The sequence below is a fragment of the Pipistrellus hanaki genome (genome assembly GCF_964339955.1).
Source record: "Pipistrellus hanaki genome assembly, chromosome: 12".
NCBI lineage: Eukaryota > Metazoa > Chordata > Mammalia > Chiroptera > Vespertilionidae > Pipistrellus > Pipistrellus hanaki.
In genome coordinates this window covers 37,292,013-37,304,599 of record NC_140514.1, presented here as the reverse complement: position 1 = coordinate 37,304,599, position 12,587 = coordinate 37,292,013, and the positions used below count along the sequence as shown (strand labels likewise).

At 45.2% G+C, this 12,587-nt stretch overlaps 1 protein-coding gene across 3 annotated transcripts in view; it reads right to left on the bottom strand.

The window, feature by feature from the left end:
• The window catches only part of ANXA4 (annexin A4), a 47,682-nt gene extending 41,492 nt beyond the window's left edge, over positions 1–6,190 (bottom strand). The window contains exons 1-2 of one of the 3 annotated variants that reach the window (XM_084901229.1): positions 6,098–6,172; positions 5,509–5,721 (exon numbers count right to left, since the gene is read on the bottom strand). The gene's annotated coding sequence lies outside the window, so the exon portion shown is untranslated. Of the gene's footprint in view, positions 1–5,508; positions 5,798–6,097 lie in introns of those variants that run through there. The other 2 variants (XM_084901230.1, XM_084901228.1) reach the window with 2 other exon arrangements.
• Between the last annotated feature and the right edge of the window lie 6,397 nt (positions 6,191–12,587).

The window sequence follows — 12,587 nt, the reverse complement described above, 5'->3', positions numbered from 1 at the left end:
TCTGTGTATAGGACAACATTCCAACCAACTGAGCCACCCAGCCAGGGCAATCTGTATTAATACTTTTTTTTTTAAAATATATTTTATTGATTTTTCATAGAGAGGAAGAGAGAGGGATAGAGAGTTAGAAACATCGATGAGAGAGAATCATCGATCAGCTGCCTCTTGCACACCCCCCACTGGGGATGTGCCCTTGCCCGGAATCGAACCCGGGACCTTTCAGTCCGCAGGCAGATGCTCTATCCACTGAGCCAAACCGGTCCCGGCTGTATTAATATACTTTTTAAGAGCTGCATAATATTGCTCTGCATGGGTAGTCCATAATTTAATCAGTCTCTTACTGATAGACATTTGGGCCATTTACTAGGATAACCTTTTATTGCTACAAAAGAGGTTGCATTGCATATAACCTTGCACACACGTCTCTACACACATGCCCAAGTACATCTTTGGAATAAATTCCTAGAGTCCAAATTGCTGGGACAAAGGTAAATGCATTTTTTTTTTTTTTTACAAACATTGTCCAATTTCAGAGCTTTTATTTTATTTATTTTGATTATCAAATGATCTTAGCCAAAACGTCCATATCAAATGATCTTTAATTGAAATATCTTCCTTTGTAGTTCTTTTTGTGTTGTTTTGATATTGTTGTTGCTGCTGTTGTTGTTGTTATTCTCACCTGAGGATATTTTTTCCATAAATTTTTAGAGAGAACTGAAAGGAGGGAGGGAGAGAGAGATAGAAACATCAATGTGGGACACATTGATTGGTTGCCTCCTGCATGTAACCTGACCCGGGCAGGGGATCAAACCTGCAAACCAGGTATATGCCCTTGATTGGGAATTGAACCCATAACCCTTTGATGTGTGGGCTGGTGTTCTAATCACTGAGCAACACTAGCCAGGGCTCCTTTGTAGTTCTTAACTAGCTGGACATTCCCTGCACTACTGTTGACCTGCTGATGTCATCTATGATGTCACGAGCGTGGCAACCATCAATATTGCAGCCCACAGACTGGACAACCCAGGGCAATTCTTAACTTAATGTCTATATACCTGCTAGGTGTCCATGGGGACTGGGCTTAGAAGGGTGTCTGTAAACCCCTTGAAACTGTATGAAAAATGTCAAATGTGCGTTTTTCTCAAGACAGTATTCATAGCTCTAATCAGAGTCTCAAAGGGGTCTGTGACTCTAACAAGGATAAGAACCACTGAGACAACAAGTCCTTGTACCGCATCAAAAAGCAACTGTAGCAGAAGTTGACGCTAAGTGGGGCCCAGGAAATGCCTTCCTGAGCTCCCTGGAGGAGGGAGAGGGAGAATGCCTGAGGCTGATCATCCCACTGGGCTTGTTCCTGTGATGGGCCTCCTCCAAGGAAGACGGCTCAGGTACACATAAGTGAGGAACCTTGCCCCCACTCACCTCAGGGCCCCTCTACATTACTTTCTGAAAATAACTTACTACTACCTCTTAGAAGTGGAAAGGTGAGTGCCCTAAACCAGAGTTTCAAATCCACAGTGATTCTTTGGCTGTTCATGGGGATCTCTGCTCTGTGACAAGTCAGGCTACTCACGCTGCCTTATGTCTGGGCCTTAAAGGGTTCATGGTGTTGAGGCAGAAAGTTAAAGGTCTTCTCCAGAGTAATTTGCATTCTGGCATTTAGCTGCAATTTACCTCTGCTGCTGATGAGAGATAAAAGATGCATGTGGTATTCATGTCTAGCAGTCCAGACCAAGAAGTGATATGGCAATTTCCTGACCGCAAACATCTTGAACCTCTCTAAGAATTCTTCAGAGGTGGTGGTTCAGGTTTCCATGGCAAACACTCTCAGTCCAGTGCAAACACAACTGAACACCAACAAGTTACTCCCGTCGAACCAACAAGGGGCCTTAAATAGAAATCCTAAATCCCTTGGGAAATTAAACTTTATTTTTATTTGATTTGCACAGACTGTGAAATGATCACCACAATAGGTTCTGCCAATACCCATCATCTCAGATAGGATAAAAAGAAGAGAAAAAACACTTTTCTCCACATGAAGGGAACTCAGGATTTACTCTCTTAGCATCCTTCTCATATATCATAGAGCAGAGTTAACAATCTTTATCATATTGCACGTTACATCCCTAGCCCTATTTATCTTAGGGAAATAAGTCTTAATAGAGTAACCCCCATCTCAGTTTCAATTTGGTTTATTTTAAAATAAGCTAAAAAACTTTTGTTGCCGGGACCGGCTTGGCTCAGTGGATAGAGCGTCGACCTGCGGACTGAAAGGTCCCGGGTTCGATTCCGGACAAGGGCATGTACCTTGGTTGCGGGCACATCCCCAGTGGGGGGTGTGCAGGAGGCAGCTGATCGATGATTCTTTCTCATCGATGTTTCTAACTCTCTATCCCTCTTCCTCTCTGTGAAAAATCAATAAAATATATTAAAAAAAAAACAAACTTTTGTTGGAAATCTATATTGGTCTAGAGGTGTTAAGCACTGAAAACCTATGGGGTGAATTTGATGTGATAGGTATAATAAAAAACTTGAGAATAGGGATAATTTCAGCCTTGAGCAATGGCAATATAATAGCCAATGAGGTTTATCTGAGGTGTGATTATTGCTCATTGAGAGTGGGGCCAATTTCAGCATTTACCACATTACCTAGAGTTTATAGTATAACAACAGGCCTATGGTTTCATTAATGCTTTATCAAACATGCACATACTCACAAAATGGTCAGAAGCATGTTTCAAAACTTAAGTTTATCAAAGCAAGGCCCAAGAAACACCTGAATTACAATTATCAAAGGAGCCTCTGAAATAGGCAGATTTCTGGGTCCTACCCTGTCATATGAGATGGGAATTTTTAGGAAAGAGGCAAGAATCTGCATGTTGCTCAAGCTTCCTGGGGGATGTCCCTGCAGCTTGGAAACCATGGCTTTAGAAGTCGTCTTAGGTTAGCCTTCTACCCTTCACAGCTCCATCAGAAAGGGCCTGTGACTGCCTCTGCCTCAATACCTCTCGTGAGAGAGTTCTCACCAACTGCGAGCCCACCCAGCCTACGGGTTTCACTTCCTTAAATTTAACCAGAAACTACCATCCAAAAAACGCCTACCCAACTCTGCCCAGCGCCACACAGAGTTGATTTCCTCATTCTTATGCCAAGCCCCTCAAGCATGGAGGGCTATTCACATCTGTCCCCACACTCCCTCAGTCTACCCACTCTAGTGGAAACAGCTCTAGTTCTTTTAACCATATTTCAAGATATGGTTGGCAAAAGGTAAGTTAAAGAGGAAGAGAAAGACATGTGGTCAGGATTTAGTTAATAATCCAGGAACCCACAAATCCAAACCTCAAATCACTATGAGCCAAGCACCGATGGGGCCATCGTAGGACAGAGACTCAGTCTGTTTCCATAGCCTTGACCCTGACCCTGACCCAGGACCACGACTGGGAGCCTTGGGATCCTCATCTGTAAAACCAGGTTAATAACCCTCCTCAGGCTGTAATCAAGACTAACAAGAGAACCTGGGGTAACTGTTATTCAGAGTCGCTCTGCTCCAGGAAAGACAATGGAGCACTGAGCAAACTGCCTTCATAAGTAGCCCTAATTGCAGTGAAAGCAAACACTCAAGGGCTAGATTTGGGCTAAACCACAGCCTAAAGCCTATGCAAAAATAATTTTAGCCAAAACCGGTTTGGCTCAGTGGAGAGAGCATCAGCACATCCCCAGTAGGGGGATATGCAGGAGGCAACTGGTCGATGTTTCTCTCTCATCGATGTTTCTAGCTCTCTATCCCTCTACCTTCCTCTCTGTAAAAAATCAATAAAAAATATTTTTTAAAAATAAATAAATAAAATAAAATAACACCATTCTTTAAAAATATATATTTTGAAGTTTCTTATTTTATATTAAAAAGGTATCTAAACTTTGGATTCTACTCCAAAATGTACCTGTGTTTGTATAAAAAAATTTTTTTAGCCTTCAATATTTGGGTAAAATTGACACCCAAGGAAAATCCACCCCAAGCACATCTTATTTATTCTGACACTTTAGGCGACCCCTGGCACACCGTTTAGCATCCCCAGGGCCTGTACACCTCCATCTCTCTTGGAGAGGAGCAGGTTTAGTCTACACGCAGGTGAGCAGGATGAGGAAAACAAATGAGTGACCAGACATAAGCAAAGAAACCAGCCACAAGACATCTGGGTGTGACCAGGAGACTCAGTCTTCAGAGGCTGAGAGCTGGCGTGGTCCCACGTGGCTGTGCTTGAAATCGCTTTCAGAGGAAAATTATCCCCAAGGAAGGCAAGAACATCTAGGAGGGAAATCCATTGGCACCGCTGATTCAGTAGTTGTGTGTTTGTGCATGCTTGTGTCTATGTGGTGTCTGTATGTATGTGCCCAAAGCAATAGAAATCTGGCCTAAGATGAATGTAGGCGATCTGGCCTTGGCCATTCAGGGCTTTGGGATATAAGCCGGTCTTGGGTGGCTATGGTTACCCATTTTCTTTTTAATATATTTTATTGATTTTTCACAGAGAGGAAGAGAGAGGGATAGTTAGAAACATCGATGAGAGAGAATCATGGATCAGCTGCCTCTTGCACACCCGCTACTGGGGATGTGCCTGCAACCAAGGTATTGTACATGCCCTTGACCGGAATCGAACCCAGACCTTTCAGTCCGCAGACCGACGCTCTATCCACTGAGCCAAACCGGTCCCGGCATTACCCATTTTCTAAATCCTGTCCCCTTCCTCTCCTGCTTGCTCTTCCGCCTGTCTGCCATCTGAGAAGTCCCTGGCCTGCCTATCAATAGAGTCACTTGCAATGGGATGGATCATTTAGAGGAGGGAGTCCTATCCATTCTTCCCACAAATGTTGGGAAAACAGTTGAAAAGCAATAATATCTTTGGCCCTCAAGTCTCCAGCTGGTCAAAGCCACGACAAAGGAGTGAAACTGAACCTCTTGCAGATTATATAATAATCATTATTATTTTCTAATAATAACAACAGATTCAATAATAATAATAATAATAGTTACAGAGCCCTATGTGCTAGGCATTGTGCTGAGGGCATTAGATACACCAGGAGAGAAAAGGTAAGAAAGTAGGAGAAAGTTTCTTAGAAGGATCGAGGAAAGAATGAAAAAGTAAAACTTGGGTGTTAGCCTGAGTCAGCGCCAGGGAACATGAACTGAGTCCTTTGTTTTTGATGCCCAAATCCGGCACCGTGCTAGGCGCATGAGCTCAGTAAGGACCAGCTTCGGTCCCTGCCTGGAGCCCGGAGCGGGCTGGCCTGCGCTGGGGGTCCTTCTGGGCGAATGCTTGTCCCCGGGACCGAGTCCCGAGTCCGGGCCGCGGCCTCCGCTCCGCCCAGCGCCGCCGGGCCCGCCTGCCCGCCCCTCCCCGGCGACGGGCACCCCGTCCTGGGCGCGGCGCGGCCCGGCGTCCCCGAAGGGCGCCCCGGGGCTGCGCGCCCCTCCCCGGAGCGCAGGACCCCGGCCCGGGGCCCCCTTACCGATCGATCGCGCCGAGCCGGGGCTGCGCCTGTGCTCAGAGCCTGCGGAGGTCACACCCTCGTCGGGGCTGGGCAGCCGGTCTTATTCCGCGCGGACCCGCCCCGCTTCAGGGTGGAGACTGAGCCGGAGTTCCTGGTCCCTGAGACCGGAACACCGTCCGGGGCGCAGCGCACCGGGAGCCGAGACTGGGGCCGCGGGGGGCGTCACCAGACCTGGGGGGTGAGGGTTGGGGGAGGTGGCACCGGACACGTGCCTGCTCCCCAGGCCTCGGCAGGTCCCACTCCCCCGGCCCCGGATCGCCCAGCCCGCCCGGTACCGTCCGGCCCCGCCCGCTCTGGCCCCAGAGAGTTGGAGCTCCCGTGCCCACCGCGGCCCCGGCCCCGGTGCCCGCGGCCTCTGCGCTGGAGCCCGGAGTCCCGCCGCTGCCTCCCTGCGGGGCGCACGCTGAGCCTGTGGCTGGGAAAGTGGGAAGTCAAATCAATCCCCTCTTGTGCTTTAAAATACACAGTCCCGCAGCTCTTGTGGAAAACTGGGGGGAAACCTTTGGGGACAGGAATTAGCAGCAGCCCCAGATCCCTCCCTCTTCACCTGTTAGGTTGCCAGGGTTTGCTGCTGGCCTGCGGCTCCTGGGTTCGCCCCTTGTAACACAGCTCAGTGTGCTGGTGTCTGACTCCCCGCCCGGACACAAGCCTTTTGAAGGCATTGGGTCCGGTTAGTCTTTGCACCCGGGCCCAGTGCTGTTTCCCTGTAAGCGCCGAGTGAGTGCTTGCGGAATGAATCCGTTGAGTCTACAGGCAAATTGCGATTTTCACAAAGGGTAGGTATAGCTTTGGGCGAGTGGGTTTACTATCCAACAGACCAAAACCCCAGTGGCTATCAGCACCCTGAAAGCTGGAGAGGGAACATAAAGTGGTTTCATTTCAGATGTGGCTGAAGGATCAGACTGATGTCGATTCTAAACTTGGTTTTGCCCCTTTTCTCTGCAAACTTAAAGTTTCTGAGCTGCTGTTTATGAACCAAGGAGGAAGCAAAATTAACAAGACAAACCTTAGAAAAAGAATAAAATATGGCCGAAACCGGTTTGGCTCAATGGATAGAGCATCGGCTTGGGGACTGAAAGGTCCCGGGTTCGATTCCGGTCAAGGGCATGTACCTTGGTTGCGGGCATATCCCCAGTAGGGGGTGTGCAAGAGGCAGTAGGGGGTGTGCAAGAGGCAGCTGATAGATGACTCTCTCATCGATGTTTCTAACTCTCTATCCCTCTCCCTTCCTCTCTGTACAAAATCAATAAAATATATTTTTAAAAAAAAGAAAAGAATAAAATATGGATAATTCATTTCCTCAGAGAGGTTATTACATCTCTTTAAAAATAACAATTATTAAAAAAAAATAAAATAATTAAAAATAACAATTACCCTGCCTTTACTATTTTCAGTGCACCCAGCTCACAGCTTCTCCTTTCTCCCGGTACCTTCTCCCAGCCCAGGTTGGGAAGCCACAGTCAGAAGCAAACTGTTATGGGGCACAAAAGGCCAGGAATAAACCTGGGACACCTTTCCTGTTCCAGAGCTCCCACACACTTCCCCTGAGACTAAATTTCAGCAGAGACCATATCTTTGCTCCGCTTCTTCCTCTACTGATACACTATCCTATGTCTCGCAGTTTCTCTTGAGAATATCCCTTCACTAAGGCACTTACCAGGGAGAATCCCTAGCTCAGGCTCTGCTGTGAGTAACCTGACCGAAGACACAGTGTTTTAAAAATTAATGCAGTTGTTGAAATGAAACACTCAAAGGAGCCTTTAAATTAAAGAGAGCAGAATGAACACATGCATTTGCTTCAACTCCCTCTGGAAATCCATCTAATAAAAGAGCAGTTTTGTTTTGTTTTTAATCTCACAAGGATAAGGAAACAAGCTAGGAGAAAATAACAAATTTACAGAAACCTTGAAAGCAGATTGGCAAGTGATAATGGACTTCCCCCAGACCTGAGAAAACTGACTTCTAAACCAGGAGGAGGGAAAGTTGAGAAGCAACATGATATAGTAGCATTTCTCAGGATACGCAGGAATTGGCTGCATCAGATACTTCTGAAAGTGGATGTATAGTTAAGACTAAAACTAGGAGGATTTTTTCTAAGTATGTACAGGAAGCTCTCAGACTCCTCCATCCCCTTCCCCCACTGCACAGCTGCCATTGCCTCTGGGTAGAAAATTGGAAACATTCTCTGGAGGTGATGAAGCAGAGGCTCTCCAATACGGGACGTTTCAGTTATACAGTGTTTTGGTTATCTAAGGCTGCCTAGCAAACTATCCCAAACTATCCTAGTGACTTAAAACAAGGACCATTTTGCTGTGTCTCATGATTTTTGGGGGTCTGAATTTGGACAGGGATTGTCTGGGCAATTCTTCTATTCCATGTGGCATCAACAAAGGTCAGTTGGTGGTATTCAGCTGGCAGATGGGCCAGTCTGGAGTACTCACTCACATATCTGGCACCCTGGCAAGGACAGCTGGCAGGCTGGTCTCAGCCAGCACGGTCAGCCAGACCACCTACATGTGCTCCCTCCCCAAGGCAGTCTCAGAGTAATGGGACTTCCTACACGAAGGCTCAGGGCTTCCACAAAGGATACTCCAAGAGGCCCAGGAAGGAGCTACTGGGCTTATTATCTAGGCCTGGAAGTCCCTGAGTGTTACTTCTGTTGCATTCTATAGGTCATGCAAATCACTACAGCCAGCCCAAATTCAAGGGAAGGGCAATTAGACTCTATCCCTGCATGGGGGTGTTATTGGACAGGGTGCACCCTGAGGGGGTCTGCTTCTGGCTGGCCTGTAGTGTGTGGGCTCTGGGCCTGGGGCAGGAAATATTTCACAACGTGAGTCCAGGTGATTTTATGACTACATTTATTAAAGTTGGGGACAATTAAATAAAGAAGAGCTAGGGTAGAAGAAGCAACAGGAGAAAGACTAGGATGGGTGCTTCGGCTCTCTAAAAACGTCACGGAAAAGAAGTGAGCCACAGGGGGCAGGGCTGCTGTCAGCTCACTGGAGAGTCAGAGAAAAAGGGGTCTTGGACAGGTTCAGGGGTTAGTCCCAGATGAGCTGCCGATGCCCACTGCTCCCCTGGTTGCAAGTCTCCTGGGATCCCTTTGAATTTAGGAGATGCATGCCTGTGGGAGAAGAAGGGAAAGGGAAGGTGCGGGTGTGCCCCCAGGAGGGAGAGTGTGTGCTGTGTCCTACGTCCTGAGGGCTTTAAAGGCTGGGAGTTTACGGAAGGTCTTAGGAAGGATCCCAACAGAAGATTCATCAGCCTTTCCAGGTATAAACTTTCAGAATAGTGGTCTCCACCGATGGGTCGGCTCCAGGACAGGGGGCCATTAATTATCCACTAATCATCGCAGCTGGTCCCGACCTCGACTGCCCGGTTTTGCTGCTTTTCTGGGCCTGGATCTGAAAAACAACCCGAGGCCTAGATGTTATCTCTAGGGAGGAATGGTCAGGAGGATCTAAACCGCATGACCATAGATGGTATATATGCCCATGCAGTGAAGGCCACCCTGGGGGCGAGGGCCAGCACCAGTTTGGCCTGCTGGTAGGCCCGGGGGCAAAAGCCCTGGTGACATTCTGCATCTGGCGGTAAATTGCTCAGCCAGTTTGTGCAGCTCTCTGTCTTAGTTTCCCCATTCCAGTTGTCAAGGAATTTTCCTAGTTTCATTCTATCCTGCCTCAGGGAGACTCACAAAAAGAAAATTGCTACCAGCTTTAATCTGCCACTCAAGACTAGGGGAGTGACATGAAACTGAAGATGTATTGATATATAAAACTTAATGTGGTGAATACTGAGCTGCTCAGTTTTCTTCATGTGGCTCCCAGAACACTGGAAACTAGGGTGGGGAGTTTGGAACACTGTACTCTTCTTTGGGGAGGAGTGAGGATCTAAAGAGACAGTCATCCTTACTCAATGAAACTGGAGCAACCCTTTAGTGAACTCACTGTAGTTAAGCCCCTCCCACTTTCACAGGAACAAAGCTTCCAGAAAGCATTTTATTATATTATTTTATTTATTTATTAATATTTTTTTATTGATTTCAGAGAGAGTAAGGGAGGGGGAGAAAGGAATAGAAACATCAGTGATGAGACAGAATCCATGGGGGACTGAGCCCGAAACCAGGGCGTGTGCCATGACCAGGAATTGAACCGTGACCTCCTAGTTCATGGGTTGATACTTAACCTCTGAACCACACCAGCCGGGCCTAGGCAGCATTTTAGATCTCACTCTTAGGTTGCAAAGTAAAATACAGAACACTTAGTTAATTTAAAATTTCAGATAAACAAATAAATTTTTACTGAAGTATAAAACATTTATATACTATAAGTATGCCCTAAATATTGCATGGAACAGACTTATACTAAAAATTATTTATTTACCTGAAATTCAAATTTAACGAGGTGTCCTATTTTGTTTTGCTAAGCTTGGCACTTTTAAATAAGAGCAGAGAGCTGAAGGTCATCAGAATTTAAGGGAAAGTTTTGACATGAAACATAGAACAGGAAAAAAAGAAAAAGAAACTTGGAAGAAAGAGACTGTTTTTGGATAAAGAAATAATAAATTTTTAAGACATTGATAGGACAAAAAAAGTTCTTTGTCATTAGAATGGAATCTGAGTTTGAGTATTTATTAATGAGAAACTAAAACAAAGTATTAAGTTAGAAAAGAGCAACAGGATTTGTTTGAACAGACTGTTCTGGCTCTGAGTTATTTAATTCTAACAATTAGGGGTGTCTTCCCAGGTGGGAGATTTAATTTCTGGACTCAAGGTACCCCTCTGGCACCGGCTGCTTGTTAAGTAATTTTAATTCAAAGAAATCAATATTCCATTGTGAGCCACTTTGGGGCAGCTTGTCTTGGGCACTGACATAAAAGATAAGAAAATTGGAAAGTCAGCTCGGGACATCTGGGAAACAGAGGAGAAAAAAATCAGTTAAATAGTTCAATTATGCTTTTTTAGAACTAAAGGGCATATATTTTCACATTGCAAGCGCTTGCTGAACCCAGCGCAATGGACAAAAACAGAACCACACCAAGGAGCATCATGATAAAATGTCAGAAGACTGAAGATGTAGAGAAGATCTTATAAGCACCCAGTGCGGGAGGAGAGGGGAATGAGGTATCATACAAAGAATCAAGAACCAGGTGGCATCTGATTTCTCTATAGCAACATGTGAAACTAGAAGACAATGCAATAAGGCCTTTACAAGTCTAAGGGAAAGTAATTTACAACACAGATTTCCAGACCCATCCAAACTATTGTTCAAGTGTGGGGGTAAATAAAGATATTTTCAGGCACGCAAGATTTTACAAAATATTTCTCTCATGTATCTTTTCTTACGAAGTTTTCAGATGGTGTGTTCAACCAAAACAAGAAGGTTTAAAAACGTAGAATAGCAGAATGGACAACTGAAAATCCGATGGTGGGGAAGGGTGGTTATTTAGCACTGGAGTTATTGATTTCTAATTTTCCTTAACTGCAGAGTATAGCTAACATTTATATAAGCACTATGTGTCGGGCATATCTAAGTGCTTTAGATATAATCAGTTAATCCTTGCAAGCGTTCTGTGAGTTAGATACTTGCATACAATTGTGTGGGAGAGGAAGAAACTTTTCTCTACCCTCAAGGTTCTTCTGGCTGATCTGGTAATCAACTAGACATGAGACAGATGAGCAAAATGACCAAATTTAATACATACATAGGCACAGCTATGAGTCAGAGACCCCTGCATGCACAAGAGTTTCAGAGATTAGAAAGGAGATCAGCTAAATGAAATGTGCTGAGGTAGGGACAAGGTAAGATGCCCTGGGGGTGTAAGAAAAGCAGGTAGTAAAGAGAAGTTTGTCCTGCCCTATAGCTAGGTCAAAAGAGGCAAAGGCCCCTATTAAAGTTCTTCCAGGTAGTCAAGGGAGGGGCAGACGCTTCTCTTGAGTCTTCAGCTAAAGTTGCCTTTAGCTCAAAATAATCTGCATACCATAGAGGCACATCTTGGGGTAACTTGCTCGGGACCCCCCATATCGGTATCAATAGGTATCACTACTGATGGTATACAATCACTTTTTCATTGAACAGAATTGTATTAAACTTCCAATGGCAGATTGCATTTTCAAGATGAGTCTCACATGCTCTTCAAGAACTCTCAAGTCAAGACATGGCACCTCCGATCCCTCTCTTTGAACCTGAGTGGGCTCCTTGAGGGGCTTCTGTGACTATACAACAAAAGTAACTCAGTGTGGCTTTCAAGGCTGGGTCTTAAAAGGTGATAGTTTCTATCTAGTTCTCTCACTCAAAGTATAGCCTGTGGAGCCCTGAGCAGCGAGGTAATGAATTCAACTGCCCTAACTGCCCTGAAGCCATGTGCTGCGGAGACCACACGGACAGATCGCGTGAAGATAGAGTTGGAGGAGCCCTCTCTGTTCCAGCCCCAGCAGTTTGAACTTCCCCAGTTCCAGTGCCGGACATGAGACTGAGGAAGCCTTCAAGATGCCTCCAGCATTGTCTCTGTCTCACTCAGCCAGCTGCGTGAACCTGAGTGAGAAGTATCTACTGAGCCCAGACAATCACCAGAATCATAAGTAATGCCAAAACCAGTTTGGCTCAGTGGATAGAGCATCTGTCTTCGGACTGAAAGGTCCCAGATTCGATTCCGGTCAAGGGCATGTACATTGGTTGCAGGCATATCCCCAGTAGGGGGTGTGCAGGAGGCAGCTGGTCCATGTTTCTCTCTCATCTATGTTTCTAGCTCTCTATCCCTTTCCATTCCTCTCTGTAAAAAAAATCAATAATATATATATATATATATATATATATATATATATATATAATTGATTTTTTTATTATTTTATATATATATATATAAAAAATATATATATATATATATATATTTTTTTTTTAAAGAATCATGAGAGATAACAGTAGTGAATAATTGATGTTTCATACCTCAAAATTTGGGTGTTATTTAATGAAGCCATAGATAACCAAGACCACTTTCAGATAAAAGTATATGTGTGTAAAAAATAATAATAAATA